Source organism: Conger conger, chromosome 9, assembly GCF_963514075.1.
Source record: "Conger conger chromosome 9, fConCon1.1, whole genome shotgun sequence".
NCBI lineage: Eukaryota > Metazoa > Chordata > Actinopteri > Anguilliformes > Congridae > Conger > Conger conger.
Window position 1 is genome coordinate 34964124 of NC_083768.1, and position 15840 is coordinate 34979963.

A 15840-nucleotide genomic window follows, 5' to 3' on the forward strand; every position below is an offset into this window, starting at 1 on the left:
GTTCTTCATACAGAACAAAAATAAAATAAGCCTTCTGTATATACAGTGCATCCGGAAAGTATTCATAAATTCATTTTTTTCCTCAAAATTCAACACACAACACCCCATAATGACAACATGAAAGAAGTTTTGAAATTTTTGCAAATTTATTAAAAATAAAAAACAAAGAAATCACATGTATATAAGTATTCACAGCCTTTGCTCAATACTTTGTTGATGTACGTTTGGCAGCAATCACAGCCTCAAGTCTTTTTGAATATGATGCCACAAGCTTGGCACACCTATCTTTGGGCAGTTTCGCCCATTCCTCTTTGCAGCACCTCTCAAGCTCCATCAGGTTGGATGGGGAGCGTCGGTGCACAGCCATTTTCAGATCTCTCCAGAGATGTTAAATCGGATTCAAGTCTAGGCTCTGGCTGGGCCACTCAAGGACATTCACAGAGTTGTCCTGAAGCCACTCCTTTGATATCTTGGCTGTGTGCTTGTCCTTGTCGTTGTCCTGCTGAAAGATGAACCGTTGCCCCAGTCTGAGGTCAAGAGCGCTCTGGAGCAGGTTTTCATCCAGGATGTCTCTGTACATTGCTGCATTCATCTTTCCCTCAATCCTGACTAGTCTCCCAGTTCCTGCTGCTGAAAAACATCCCCACAGCATGATGCTGCCACCACCATGCTTCACTTCACTGATGGTATTGGCCAGGTGATGAGTGGTGCCTGGTTTCCTCCAAACATGACGCCTGGCATTCACACCAAAGAGTTCAATCTTTGTCTCACCAGACCAGAGAATTTTGTTTCTCATGGTCTCAGAGTCCTTCAGGTGCCTTTTGGCAAACTCCAGGCGGGCTGCCATGTGCCTTTTACTAAGGAGTGTCCACTGTGCTCATTGAGACCTTCAAAGGAGCAGAAATTTTTCTGTACCCTTCCCCAGATTGGTGCCTCGAGACAACCCTGTCTCGGAGGTCTACAGACAATTCCTTTGACTTCATGCTTGGTTTGTGCTCCGACATGCACTGTCAACTGTGGGACCTTATATAGACAGGTGTGTGCCTTTCCAAATCATGTCCAATCAACTGAATTTACCACAGGTGGACTCCAATTAAGCTGTAGAAACATCTCAAGGTTAATCAGTGGAAACAGGATGCACCTGAGCTCAATTTTGTGCTTCATGGCAAAGGCTGTGAATACTTATGTACATGTGATTTCTTAGTTTTTTTATTTTTAATAAATTTGCAAAAATCTCAAAAAAACTTTTTTCTCGTTGTCATTATGGGGTATTGTGTGTAGAATTTGGAGGAAAAAAATTAATTTATTCCATTTTGGAATAAGGCTGTAACATTTACAAAAAGTGAAGCGCTGTGTATACTTTCTGGATGCACTGTATTAGAAAGAGAAAGAAAATTAGGCTGCACCTTGCCTTCATTTCTGCCTGGGCACAGCACCTCATCGACATCACAAGCCAGTTCTCCCTGGCCAAGCAGTGTAGAAAGCATCGCCTGGCATGATGAATCCAGCCCTGAAATGCTTCAGCAGCTATATCTCCACATGCTTCCTCCATTGCTTGTAGGATGGTTATGCGCTCATAGGGCCTTCGTTTTGTAAAACCCCACGCTAACCCAACGACGGAATTCAGCGAGGGCTGAAGGTATCAGCATGCTCGTCCTTCTGGTGTTGCTGAAAGAATACTAATAGGGTTAAAAATTAGTGGCCCCTATGCAGACAGTCTAGATCAGCCAATAAACAAACCACGATACAAAGGCAGTAGTACCACTCTGCCTTCCGCTCTTTACTGGTCCGGGCTGACCCAGAATCTCCACAATAGGGCCAATAGATTCACCTTCGTTTATCTGACTCCATTTTAGAATAATAATTTAGATTAGTTATCCACATTAGGTAGATAATTTTGACTTACCGCTATAGGAATCCTGTACTGAGATTTACTCTCCGAACAGTCCTCTGCTGGTACCACCGCATGTCACATCGCGCGTAATGTGCACGTCTCACGAACTGACTAGCTATCTGTAGTCATCAGAGGTCGCAGGAATAGCTACTCTTGGGTATATCTGTTCACAGCCTAGGGACCCAAGCAGACCAACCTAGCTACGGCTGTGCTCGACATGAATGAACTACCATGCGGAGGCGAGGGATTTACCATCATAGGTCTACGGGTGCTATACGCCATGATACATTAAGCGTAAATATTCATCCTCCCTAGACCAGTTCGAGGGGGTAAACCAAGCATTCCCTGTATAACTTTGAGTGTCAGTAAGGAAAACCAAACAGCTCAAGTTTTAACAGTTTATTTTACCCGGCAGTTTACATACACGTAATTACATACTAGTTCCAAATCAAAAACATTACAACGGAAACCAAATTACGGAGTCTTAAAAGTCATACCTGGTAATAAAAGCTACATACGGGAGTCTGGCTACAGACACCCTGTACGTAGAAATTACGTGCACGGAGTGCAGGGGAGGCTGATTGCATTCTCCCAGATTGCTTAGTTCACTGTCCTTAAATCCAAAATCTGGCCTTTGATGTTAACCCTAAAAATGGGTCACCCATCTGTAATTTGGAGCCACGCCTCCCCAGGAAACGCAGGGGGGTTGAGGCACATGGCTTTCACTGGGGCAGAGCTCCACACAGTTTTTCCTCTGGCTCCTGGTTGGTTATGATGTCCAGGGTTTGCTGTTGCAGAAATAAAACCATTGCACCAGTCGCACTGAAACAATCAGAATAATACCAAACATGAATATTATCTAAACTGACTTTGTCATGAAACATCCAGTGCTGTACACATCATTTAGTGACTGAGTAAAGAGGGAGAGAGCAATAAAGGGGGGTTCAGGAGAAGGTCAGGGCCTAACAGGCCGTGCCCTCTGAAACCTTCCCGTGCCGTAAAGGATGTTGCCCCGTCGTAACGAGTCTTCCCCCACAGGCTCCTGCCCGTATGGGTGCGGAGATAGTGGGGGTTAATGGTGCATGCTCCTGGGTTAAATTACTTTACAGCCACATTTTGCCACAATACCAGAGGAAGCCAGCAAGCTGACCAGCCCTGAGTGATAATGCCAGATGTCGGCCTTACAGATTGTATACCTTCCAATGCCAAACTGAAGAAAACTCATGAACAGGGTTGAGAAATGAAGAATATGGTGGTAGATAAAGAATGGAAAAATGTGGGTGCTTGATGAACCAGTTGTGGACCAGAAAAGGAGTAAACTTACATTGGCCCAGATGACAACGTACCTGGCTGCTCTGGGCCATTCATCTGCTCGGCTAGAGTGAGGATATTGCCCAACCAGCTCATAATAACTATTCACCATGAACTGATATTATTCCAATTACAATCACAAAGCACTGAAGACATTCGATTTCTGGAAGGCTAGGTTTCTAATTCTCCGTCAATTAGCAACTGATTTATACATATAATGGCTGTCCATTTGTTGATTTAAATTCAACAAAGAAGAGAAAATTATAGTATGAGCCCATTGTTGTTTCATATTCTGTGTGTGTATCTGTGTGTGAGAGAGAGAGTTTGTGTTCGTGTTGATGTGTGTTTGCTATTCCCTGTCCCTATTCCCTCGGGATCCCGAGGCATTCCCAGGCCAGGAGAGATATATAATCTCTCCAGCGGGTTCTGGGTCTACCTCGGGGTCTCCGCCCAGTTGGATGAGCCCGGAAAACCTCCAAAGGGAGGCGCCCGGGAAGCATCCTGATCAGATGCCCGAACCACCTCAATTGGCTCCTTTCGACGCGAAGGAGCAGCGGCTCTACTCCAAGCTCCCTCCGGATGTCCGAGCTCCTCACCCTATCTCTAAGGCTGAGCCCAGCCACCCTTGGAGGAAGCTCATTTTGGCCGCCTGTATACACGATCTCGTTCTTTCGGTCACTACCCAAAGCTTGTGACCATAGGTGAGGGTTGGGACGTAGATCAACCGGTAAATCGAGAGCTTTGCCTTCCGGCTCAGCTCCCTCTTCACCACAACAGTCCGGTGCAACGCCCACATTACTGCTGACGCTGCACCGATCCGCCTGTCGATCTCACGCTCCTTCTACCCTCACTCGTGAACAAGACCCCGAGATACTTGAAGTCCTTCACTTGGGGCAATGACTCGTTCCCAACCCAAACACAAAGCACATGTGGACTGGATGGGCAAATTCCCATGACCCCGCCAGCGACCCTGCCAAGGTAAAGAGCTGGTCCACGACCAGGACGGAAGCCACATTGCTCTTCTTGAATCCGAGGTCGGAACCTCCTGTCCAGCACCCTAGAGTAAGCTTTCCCGGGAAGGCTGTGTGTGAAGGAGTGTGATACCCCGATAATTGGAGCACACCCTCCGGTCCCCCTTCTTGAAAATGGGGACCACCACCCTGGTCTGCCACTCTGCAGGTACTGTCCCCGACCTCCACGCGACACTGAAGAGGCATGTCAGCCAAGATAGCCCAACAATGTCCAGAGCCTTCAGCATCTCAGGGCGAATCTCATCCACACCCGGCGACTTGTTCCTGAGGAGCTTTTTGACCACCTCAGCAACTTCCACCAGGGATATAGGTGCAGACTGCCCCAAGTCTTCGGGCTCTGCCTCTTCCACAGAGGACGTGTTGTTCGGGTTCAGGAGCTCCTCGAAGTGCTCTTTCCACCGCCCGACAACATCCCCAGTCTGGGTCAGCAGTTCTCCTCCCCTGCTGAAAACAGCCTGAGACAAACCCTGCTTTCCCTTTCTGAGTCGTCAGATGGTTTGCCAGAACTTCCTCGAGGCCAACCGAAAGTCCTTCTCCATAGCCTCCCCGAACTCCTCCCATACCCGGGTTTTTGCTTCAGCGACCGCCGAAGCCGCAGCCTTTCTGGCCACCCGGTCTGCTGCTTCAGGGAACCCCCGGGCCAGCCAAGCCCAAAAGGCCTCCTTCTTCAGTTTGACGGCGTCCCTCACTGCTGGTGTCCACCAGTGGGTTCTTGGGTTGCCGCCCCGACAGGCACCGATGACCTTCTGGCCACAGCTCCTGCTTGCCGCCTCTGCAATGGAGGCTTTGAACATGGCCCACTCGGACTCCATGTCCCCAGCCTCCTCCTCCTCCTTCCTCCAGAGGTGGGAGTTGAAGACCTCACGGACGGGGGTCTCCACCAGGCGTTCCCAGTTCACCCTCACTACACGTTTGGGTTTACTGGCTCGGTCCGGCAGCCTCCCCGGCCACTTGATCCAACTCACCACCAGGTGGTGATCAGTTGGCAGCTCTGCTCCTCTCTTCACCCGAGTGTCCAAGACATACGGCCGCAGATCTGATGATACGACCACAAAGTCGAGATGCTCTGGTACCAAGTACACTTATGAGCTACCCTGTGCTCGAACATGGTGTTTGTTATCGACAATCCATGACCAGCACAGAAGTCCAATAACAAAACACCTCTCAGGTTAAGATCGGGCAGGCCATTCCTCCCAATCACCCCCTTCCAGGTTTCTCCGTCATTGCCCATGTGAGCGTTGAAGTCGCCCAGCAGAATTATGGAGTATCCAGATGGCACCCTTTCCAGGATGCCGCCCAGTGACTCCAAGAAGGCCGGATACTCTGAACTGCCGTTTGGTGCATAGGCTTGTGAGTATCCCCACACCCGCCCGGCGCCTCTCACCCTGAACTCCAGAAAAGAACAGAGTCCAGCCCCTCTCCTGGAGTTTGGTTCCAGAACCAGTGATGTGCGTCCAGGTGAGCCCAACTATATCTCGTTGGTACTGCTCCGCCTCACGCACTAGCTCCGGTTCCTTCCCCACCAGAGAGGTGACGTTCCACGTCCCCGGAACCAGTCTGCGACGCCGAGGATCAGCACGCCCGGATCCCCGCATTTGCCTACTGCCTGTTGGGCAAAGCACCTGTACATCGGGGCGCGGTGCAACATCCTGGTCACCCAGCCGCGCAGGATCAGCGCCGTGTCTGTGGCCCACAGGGTGGCTCACGAGCTCGGACCTGATCTCCAACACTGTGTGGGGTACCAGGTACAGACACACTGCTTCATCACAGACACACTGCACTATCACAGACACACTGCTTCATCACAGACACTTCTGTAACACAGACACTCTGGACTACCCTACAGACTGCTCTATCAGTCGCACTGCTCTCTCACAGTCATACTGCTCTATCACTGACACACTGCTCTATCACTGACACACTGTTCTTATCACAGACACACTGCTCTATCACTGACACACTGTTCTTATCACTGACACTGTTCTTATCACAGACACACTGCTCTATCACAGACAGTACAGTCTATCACAGAAACGTCCCTCTCTCTAAGGTGAGGCTGGACAGCTGTCCCCCAGAGCACAGCGGGGGAGCCATGCTGTTCCTCACGGTGGGCGTGCTGCTGCAGAAGCTGCAGAGCAACGCAGCGCTGCAGGGGGTGAGCCACGTGCTGGTGGAAGAGGTGCACGAACGTGATGTCAGCAACGACCTGCTGCTGGCCCTACTGCGCACCGCCCTGCAGCACAACCCCGACCCCGACACAGACCGCCTGTCCCGCTACTTCGGGGGCTGCCAGGTACTGCGCGTGCCTGGGATCATGTACCCCGTCCGCCAGCGATACCTGGAGCAGGTCCTGCGGGAGATGGGACGGCCTGCCCCCATGACAAGCCTCGCCAGTGCTAGTAGCCAGGTAAGAGACGATGCATATTGTTCGGTTGGCTTATATTGTCTGTGAACTGTTATGTCCTTGTACGTATATGATCATGTGTTCAGTGGTGTATGCTCTTTATGTGTTCTTTTCTGTGCTTTGGCAACATAAGCTGTATTTTGTTATGCCAATGAAGCATTTTGAATTTGAACCCCTACCCCCTCCTGTCTCCCTGTACCAGCCTGAGAAAGATAAGTAATGCAGTCAAATAATGGACAGTAGGACTGGGTGATATTCTGATGTACCACAATGATGATTATTCAATTATTTTTTTAAGCATAATAACAATCATTGCTGCCACATGCCGCATCAGCGTTCTTACTGGATGTTATCGTAAAAAACAAACATTACATTACATTACATTAATGGCATTTGGCAGACGCTCTTATCCAGAGTGACATACAGTTGATTAGACTAAGCAGGAGACAATCCTCCCCTGGAGCAATGCAGGGTTAAGGGCCTTCTCAAGGGCCCAACGGCTGTGCAAATCTTATTGTGGCTACTCTGGGGATCGAACAAGCGACCTTGCGGGTCCCAGTCATGTACCTTAACCACTACGCTACAGGCTGCCCTCAGACTACAAACATCAGACGCCACATGAAATGCTTCCAGGAAATAACATCATGAAATGCTCCTGGGAGAAACACATTAGCACTGATATATTGGCATATGTGAATGACAGAAACACACATGGAAGCTTTATGGCCTTGCTGTCGATTGGCTGTCTTATCAACACCCAATAGATCAGTGGCAATGTGTTTCTCCCAGGAGTATTTCATGGCCTTGGAAGTTAGACTTTAACTGGACTGGTATTTCTCTTATAAAGAAATAAAGATATTGTGCAAAAAATACTTGTTATTGTGGTCAGTATAAGTGACATCCACACACAACCACAAAGGTCTGTGAGTGTGTGTTCATGTCTGCCTTTCAGGTGGACAGGCAGGCAGGCAGACAGGCAGACAGACAGACAGACAGACGCACACACGCACACACACACTGACAGACCCATATCCTGTCACACATTCCAGCTGACCTTTGACCTCTCTCTTTCTCTGCAGGGGCAGTACTGTGTTTCTTGCCTGGCTGGCAGGACATCCGCATGGTCCAGAAGATTCTGAAGAGGAAAGCTGCTTTCCAGGGCAAGGGCTGTCTAATTCTGCCCTGTCAGTGACCGTGACCGTGACCCTGGCCATGCATGCTTAAATTCCATGTCTGTGTGTGTGTATGCAACTCTGCACAATTTAGAGAGGCACACTGTTCCAATATTAAGACAAATTCTTTATATTCTCTATGTAATGGCCACATTTCATCACAGATAATAAAGGTTATGTGCAGTCACTATTTTATTACATTTGAGTGTTCATGAAAGCACAAGATTTCTTCTTTTTCCAAATTCAACTGGAAAATAACACTGTTCATGTAAAGCAAGGCAATGTAAAGCATGTGTAAATGATCATGTAAATGTCATTTTCAAACTCAAAGAACTGGAGGTCGAGCCTGTACTCTCCTTTTATGTTTGAGCCCGCCTCATGGACACACCGCTGATTTGCTAACGTAAATCGCAGCGGTACTTGCGCAAGCAACACGGTGTCCAGAAAAACAATGCAAATTCCTCCTGCCGTGTGTATCATGTAAAACGTTTTTTGTGTGTTCAAGAAAAGTAAAACCTTGACTGAGTAAAATGGGCTTAATATCGTAACCTCTATATGTACAATGTAAATATTGAAAAAGTGATGAATTTGACTGTATATGGACTTTTTGAATGCTGTAGTATCCAAGCTGCAGGTGTTCGTAGTGTGCCTGTAAGTGTGGGTATATACCATTTTATTCAGTCAAGATTTTACTTTTGTCAGACCAGCAGACCGTGTTCCAGCGCCCCCCTGCAGGCCAGCGCAAGATCGTCCTGGCAACCAACATCGCAGAGACCTCAATCACCATCGACGACATCGTTCACGTGGTGGACCTGGGCGTTCAGAAAGAGGAGCACTACGACCCGCGTACCAAGGTACCACCAACTGCCTACCAGCCATACCCACACACACCTATACACACACACACACACACACACATACAGTTAGGTCCAGCAATGTTTCTACATTGACAAAGTTATTGTTATTTTAGCGGTCTACCACAGGATATTGGAGTTGGAAGTAAATAATGAATATCAAATAACTCAAAGTGCAGACTTTCAGACTTTTTAATTTGACGGTATTTACATCTAAATCAGGTGAATGGTGTAGGAACTACAGCCCCTTTTATACATAGTCCCCCCAATTTTAGGGGCTCAAAAATAATTGGACAAATTAACATAATCATAGATTTTTGTACTTTGTTGCATATCCTTTGCATGGCATGACTTCCTGATATCCGTGACCTAGCAATGTCATCAGAGTCTGGATATGAGATCTCTATGGGAATTGGGGGGGTGGGACTAGATTGAGCTGTAAATTATGCTCATTTGATACCTTGGACCCTTGATGACTAAACGCCATTTAGCAAAGAAATGTGTTCTATACTGTACATGCTTACTGATGCATTTAAGTTGGTCTGCTGCTGTAAAATGGCCTTTCCACACAAAAAATAAAGAGATAAAAGAGTACTTGAGTAAATGCAAGGACAACTCCACTTGTTGTCATTGATAGGTTGACAACCATCTGTGTTATCAAAGATTTTTAAAAAAAATAACTGAAGCAGCTTTATGTGAAAGTGTAGAGACCAAACTGTTTGTCTTCCAAGGTCTAAATCCAATCGGAAACACTCTTTTCTCTTTATCGAATCACCATTTGTTTTATTAGCTTATAGGCTGACCAACAGCTATATTTACATGTATTTGCTTGATTGCTTAAGGTACATGAATGGAACATTCTGGGATTGCGGCAAGTTCTGTCAGGGCTGGACTGTGGCGCTGAAGTTTAACCTGCCCTTTGTGTTAGGTCTCCTGTCTCGACACCCTCTGGATCTAGTGCTCCAATGTCACCCAGCGCAAGGGCAGGGCTGGGCGTTGCCAGCCTGGCCACTCCTACCACCTGTTTCCAAAGGGACGTCTGGAGGCAATGCCAGACTTCCCCATCCCTGAGATACTGCGCACCCCCCTGGAGAGCTTAGTGATGCAGGCCAAGGTTCACAGTCCAGACAGCCAGGTGAGGAATGGACCAAGTGATGGAAGGTGGGGGGGGGGGATCCAATCCAATTCTCTTCAAATTCTAGACGCAAGTAGCATCAGATATGAATTCACAGAAGTTATTTTTTCGTTGAAATTTTAAACTGGTAAAAGCAATTATCTTTCAGTTGGCTCGCACGCAAAAGCGAATGCATGATTAGCTGTTTGGTGATAATGCAATGGTTACTGTATTAACTGGATGAAATGTTCCCTTACATCCCCTGTCTCCCTCTCTCTGGGCAGGCTGTGGACTTCCTGTCCCAAGTTATTGACAGTCCAGACAAGGCGGCAGTAGAAGAGGCCATCATGAACCTGCGGGAGATTGGTAAGTTATAAACACTTGCACACACACATACATACACACATACCCACACATACACACCCATACATACAAGCACACATACGTGAACATACACGTTCACACACTCATGCACACACCCACACACATATATACACACATTCACGCACACACATGCACACGCACGCACACACACATTCACAAACGCACGCATGCACACACACTCACGCACACACACAGGGCTGCGGGTGGAGGATCTAAGCTCTGTTCCTTGGTTGCAGGGGTTCTGGATGGTAGCGAGTCTCTGACCCCGCTGGGGGAGCGTATCGCCTGCCTGTCCTGCGACCCCAGGCTGGGGAAGGTCCTGGTTCTGGGGGTGCTGTTCCGTTGCGTTCTGCCCCTGCTCTCCATCATGGCCTGTCTGACCCGGGACCCCTTTCTCAACAGCATGCAGAACCGGGCGCTCATCCGAGAGGTCAGCACGCCCTCCACCGGCACCTTTTCTGTGTTCCTCTTGTTCTTCTGGCTCAGCATGCTTTTAAACGCGTTCGTGAGGTAAATCTTGAGCCATCTGCAAATCCCCCGACAACTGCGGGGTTCAAACCTCGCCATTGCCGACCACTGCCTCTCTAGCAGCGGCCTGCGCTTCATACAGGGTGAGAGACACACAGACACTGCACTCACTACAGTCCCTTATTTTTCTCCTCTTAAACATTTGTTGGAAACCATGTCAGTTACATCACATACACGGCAGATGCGTGGGAGTTCCTAACTTCTATCTCCTAGGAGGAACATTTAAGGCACTGAAATGTCCTTAAAGATGGTGGGGCGTGAACGTATTCCGGGTGAGCAGTAAGGAAAGGGAAAAAAGTGGAGAAAAATAAGAGATTGGATTGAGCCCACTGTGTTCAATTTCCCTCCCTGGTCAGAGCTGATCCATAAGGACATTACAACCCCTTAAATGTTCCGTCTAAGAGCTAGAAGTAGAAGTTAGGAACAATCTTTCCTTTGAGCAGCGCATTCCAGTGCATCCACGTCGTTCCTCCACAAACCATTTCAGCCAGGAGGACCAGCTGGTGAAGGCCGTGCTGCTGGCCGGTCTGTACCCCAACCTCATCCAGGTACGCTCTGCTCTCCTCTGCTCTCCTCTGAACTCCTCTGCTCTCCTCTTAACTCCTCTGCTCTCCTCTGCTCTCCTCTGAACTCCTCTGCACTCCTCTGTACTTATCTGCACTCTTCTGAACTCCTCTGTACTCCTCCACACTCCTCCACACTCCTCCGCTCTCCTCTGCTCTCCTCTGCTCTCCTCCACACTCCTCTGCACTCCTCTGCTCTCCTCCACACTCCTCTGCACTCCTCTGTACTCCTCTGCATGTGCAGAGGGTGCTCGCTCTACGCTCATCCGTTAATCCTTCCTTTCGCAGTTACATCAGGAAGTTTCATTTTTCAGGACCGTTTTTTGGTTTGTCAGTCCCCGTACTTAAATAGTTTTGTCCCCAATCTAGTGTCGTGGCGACGCAACAACAGCTAGCCTGACATGTCACCCCGTTACCTTTTGGTGTTCCACCATAAAGCGCACATGACTTCCTTTCGTGATACATTGTGTAATTTAACATTGTGAGATGAATGACAAATGTGAAAGTAGGTTTTTTTCATACAGATTTTTATTCTGGAAAGTAACTGCAACGTATAGTGAGGAATGTATAATGTATAATCCCTAAAACAGGAGCTCTTATCCACACCTCCTTACATTGCATTTAATGACAGCCATTTAGAAGGCTCTCTTATCCAGGGTTGACTTCCACAATTATTTGCATTCATTTCCTTTACATACAGTAGTGTGCAAAGATTTTAGCACCTCTGGTTAAAAATCCTTTTACAAGTAATATTTAAGGGAACGCACATGTACACCAAAGCAATTTAGGGTCAACTACGTTACTATGTTAACTACATTGCTCAAGGGTCCAATGTCCTATCCGGGAGTTGAACCTGAAACCTTGAGGTTAAAAGCCCACTTCCCCTACCCGTTATTCTGCTGCCGCACGTTCGTTCAGCTTCATGCCACTGAGCGGGACTCTCCCGTCCGCATACTGCCCTGCCTCACCTCCTCTCGTGTTTCAGGTGAAGAAGGGCATGGTGACCAAGGGGGGAAAGTTTCGGCCCAACTGCCTGGCCTACCGCACCCGCACCGGACCCGTCCTCCTGCACCGCTCCACCGTCAACAGGTGAGCAAGGTGTGGGCTGGAGAAACGGAGATGAGCTGAGAGGACAGATTGAGGGATGAGCGAGCCAAAATGGAAGATGGGGAGTGCATGCTGGGAATGTTCATTGCCTAGGGATCTTTCTGCTGTTTGCTATTACTCGTTTTACTTCCTCAAAGCACCGTCTGTGTTATAATCTTACCCACTTAGCTCATTCACACTTCCAGGCAGGAAACTACTCAATTAAAAAATAATTGTTATTTTATGCAGGCTTTCTCATTTGCTTTTTACATTTAGGCATTTAGCAGACACTTTTTTCACAGGTTGACGCAACAAACGGTCCTGGCATTGAGTCAGAAGGGTCGTAGCTGATAGTTGTAGTCGACCTAATCATGATTGTACGTGCACGTTAGTGGAAAATAATGTCTTAGTTATTCGAAAGCAAGGCTTGTTCTCTCATAAAAAATGTAGTGAAAGTTTGAGTTGTAGTGAGTTGCAAAATGGTTGAATGACGTCTCTGTTGCTTGTCTGTGATACCTGTCCGTGTGTCCTTCCCAGAGGAGAGGAGAATCTTCCTAGTCGCTGGCTCACGTTTTTCACAGCTGTCAAGTCCAACGGACAAGTCTTTATCAGGGACTCCACTGTGGTCAACCCGCTTTCCCTGCTGCTGCTCACCGAATGCAACATCACAGAGAGGGGTATGTTTGACCTCACTTCTGTCCCATCACTGAGTGAGAGGCTTTTTTCTAATGAATGTATTACACCATTTTCACTGAAGCTTTCTATTCTAGTGTATTTTAAGTGTACTTTAAACAACTTGGGGTATTTCGGTCTAAGTTCAGTGTCGGAGACAGTAAAGGAAATCGTATGTTTATCGTTCGCTCTCTGTCTCCAGTGTCCGGGGGGCGAGTGGAGGTTTCATTAGGAGAGCAGTCTTTGGTGCGCTGTGAGATGTCTGTTCAGAGCTGGAAGCTGCTGTGGGAGCTTCGCATGTCCCTGCACGCCATGCTACAGAGGCAGCTACTGCGTACCCGCCGATCCCCCGACCACCACGCCAGCGCCCAGGACCGCCAAGCCAGCGCCCAGGACCACCACGCCAGCACCCAGGAGCTCCAGACCAGTGGCCAGGACCGCCAAGCCAGCACCGAGGACCGCGACACCAGCGCCCAGGACCGCCAAGCCAGCACCCAGGACCGCGACACCAGCGCACAGGACCTCCAGCTCATCGCACTGCTGGTGCAGCTGCTCAACAGCACCGAGCCGGGGACCGAAGTCTCGGAGCCATGGGGGCCGCGCCCAGAGAGGAGTCCTCAGCCCCCGTTACTCGATGCACCGAGTCTGACGCATGCGCGTGCTACTTCAGTGAGTGGGAATATTTCGGACCTTCAGGATGGGGAGATGGAGATCAGAGACCACACTATGGAGGAAGGTTCCACCCTCCCATGGGACAAAACGTTATGGGCACTTAATTGATAGGTTTGGTGGCCCTCCAGTTGTTTGAAATACCGCCTTTTCCCTTAAACATGCAGACAATGTACATGACTAAACGGTCCCCATAGGATATGCTGTCCGAGAAAATGTAGTCCTCTCATAACAGCTACTTATAAAAACGATAAAATAAGAACATGAAATGGACATACAGTTTGTTTAATTCTGAGCATGACCAGAACTTCATATATGTAATGAACCATCATGAATATGTAATACGCAGTCTAATTGGTGTACCATCCCATTTTGAGAATGAATCACAAGTCTGACAGAAATGCCCCTTGTAATATCCAGTACTGTTAATGAGGTGCAGTGCTCCGGCTGTGGATTCAGAGCACAAGCTGAGTGGACGCACTTTGAAAGTCGCTGTTTAAGGGATTATGTGTAAATGCAAAGTTGTGAAAATGACCTCTGTGCTTGGCTGTGTAGATATAGCTATGTTGTAATAAATCATTTCACCAATCGGACACATCTCTCTTAATTGTAAATTAAAGGGACTCACAATGCAAGGCAATGGGACAAACAGAAACAGGGTGTTTGTAAGTCAGGGAAAGTTTTATTGCAGTCAAGACTGTAGGTTCAGATGTCTGAAGCAGACCAGGTTTTAAACATAGGGCTGCATAGGGCTCAAGGGCTGCCGCCTAGGGCAGCAGAAAAGCCAGGGCTGGGTCTGTGCTGAAGTTGTATGAAGATGAAGGTGTATGTTCCCATGCTGTCATCTTAAATTAGTGTCTAAAACATGTGCCTCACCATGGATGATGGGATTTATTAAATAGTATTTATTAATGTTTTTCAATAAGCTGCAGATTTTACAGAATTTTTTTTTCCCCACACTGAAAAACGTAGAAAACACTGGTTATTCCAGCTTTGTTTATTTCATTCATTTAAAACTCGTGACAGGACGTCCCGGTCAAGAGAACTCGCTGAGGAATCTGTGGTGGAAGACCTGGACACGTCTCAGCAGCTCTTCCAGGTTCTCCGTGGTTGTGTGCACACACATTCTGCAGGGAAACAAGAACATATGCACCCACTCTCCATTTTTTCACATCTAATCATAACTCCTAAAATAAAGATCTGAAATGTTGCAAATTCTCTTCAAATCATCCTTTTGCCAATGTATTTATTGTAATTTTGACTGGTAACGCAGGCAGTTCTTTCACTGGATATGCTCCTACTATGCTTCATGAGAGTGAGGCTGCAGCCTAAAAATTAAGCAAACTATAATGCCCTTGGACCTGATGGCCTGCAGGGAAGGGTGCTTATGGCTTGCTTCTTTCAACTTGCTTTTTTAATTAAATTGTTACATATATTGCCAGTCATAGAATATCAGATATTCTGGTACCTGAAGAGGCTAGAGCTTCATTGCAAAATGATTTCTAGCCAGTTTCTCTGACCATCTTTCTCTGCAAGTGTATGGAATGGGTCATAGTCTACCTTTGGTGACTACATTGTGCTTTACCCACTGTGTGGTCGGAGTGACACTCTGACATTACTATTAACAAACATTTTCAGATGTCTGAAAGTTAAGCCAGAGTATTATTCTTAAATTTTAGTTCAGCTTTTGATACAGTGATCCTATATTGCAGAGGCTTTCTGATCTTGGTATCAATGGGGTTTCTTTTATTGACTAAAAGCATTATTTCCCATTGGCCCCAAACCTTGTCTAGTAAAGGTACAATTTTGGACTTCTAATGGTCAAGAGCAGGGGTCTCCAACCCTGGTCCTGGAGGGCTACTGGGTCTGCTGGTTTTTCTTGTTACCCTGCACTTAACTGTGATCAACTGCTCTAATTGATTAATTAACTCACCTCACCTGGTTACCTGGGTCTCAAAGGGTGCTGATTTTAAGGTGAAAACAAAAACCAGCAGACCCAGTAGCCCTCCAGGACCAGGGTTGGAGACCCCTGGTCAAGAGAGTAATTCCAGCAACACCCTCATACCACAACACTGTTTATCCCTCCCCTTCTCTGTGAACGCGATGACGTTGAAACCTCCACGCCATTGGCTGTGGCAATTAGAACCTATTTTCAACC

The 15840-nt window shown here is 47.6% G+C and overlaps 1 pseudogene; it reads left to right on the forward strand.

The window, feature by feature from the left end:
* Nucleotides 1-5682: 5682 nt before the first annotated feature.
* On the forward strand, nucleotides 5683-13793 carry LOC133137642 (ATP-dependent RNA helicase DHX30-like; annotated as a pseudogene).
* Nucleotides 13794-15840: the final 2047 nt, after the last annotated feature.